This window comes from Bison bison, unplaced genomic scaffold (assembly GCF_000754665.1).
Source record: "Bison bison bison isolate TAMUID 2011002044 unplaced genomic scaffold, Bison_UMD1.0 scf7180017864260, whole genome shotgun sequence".
In the NCBI taxonomy this organism is placed as follows: domain Eukaryota; kingdom Metazoa; phylum Chordata; class Mammalia; order Artiodactyla; family Bovidae; genus Bison; species Bison bison.
In genome coordinates this window covers 6,001,214-6,002,245 of record NW_011494832.1, presented here as the reverse complement: position 1 = coordinate 6,002,245, position 1,032 = coordinate 6,001,214, and positions in this window count along the sequence as shown.

The following is a 1,032-nucleotide window of genomic DNA, read 5'->3' as shown; positions in this document are numbered from 1 at the left end:
TATTGTGATCCACACAGTCAAAGGCTTTGGCATAGTCAATAAAGCAGAAATAGATGTTTTTCTGGAACTCTCTTGCTTTTTCGATGATCCAGCGGATGTTGGCAATTTGATCTCTGGTTCCTCTGCCTTTTCTAAAACCAGCTTGAACATCAGGAACTTCAAGGTTCATGTATTGCTGAAGCCTGGCTTGGAGAATTGCATATATATCAATAATTACTTTAAATGTAAATGGATTAAATGCTCCAGTGAAAAGACACATACTGGTTGAATGGAAACACCAGCCATATTCCTTATGTAGGAGCACCTCACTACATAAGGCAAACACTAAAAGAGTATGGGACTTTAACACCCAACCAATGGACAGATCATCAAAATAGAAAATGAATAAGGAATGCAAATCTTAAATGAATTATTAGACCAAATGGACCTAACTGATCTCTTCAGGACTTTATATCCAAATGCAGAATACACTTTCTTCCCAAGTGTACATGGAACATATCCAGACCACATCTTGGGTAAAAATCAAGCCTCAGTGCATTTAAGAAAATTGAAATTGTATAAAGCATCTTTTCTGACAGCAACACTATGAGACTAGATATAAATTACAGGGAAAAAAAACTAAAAAACACAAGCACATGGAAATTAAGCAATGCGTTTCTAAGTATTGAACAGGTTACTGAAGAAATAAGAAGGGAAATTTTTAAAAAATTCCTAGAAACATGACAGTGAAAGCATGATGACTCAAAACCTATGGAATACAGCAATAACATTTCTAAGAAGGAAGTTTATAGCAATACAATCCTACTTCAAGAAACAAGACAAACATCTAATGGACAACCTAACTCTACACCTAAAACAACTGGAAAAAGAACCAAAACCCCATAAGTTAGTAGAAGGAGATAAATCATAAAGATCAGACAGAAATAATTGAAAAAGAAATGAAGGAAACAATAGTGAAGATTAATAAAACTAAAAGCTGCTCTTTGAGAAGATAAACAAAATTGACAAACTGTTAGCCAGACTCATCAAGAA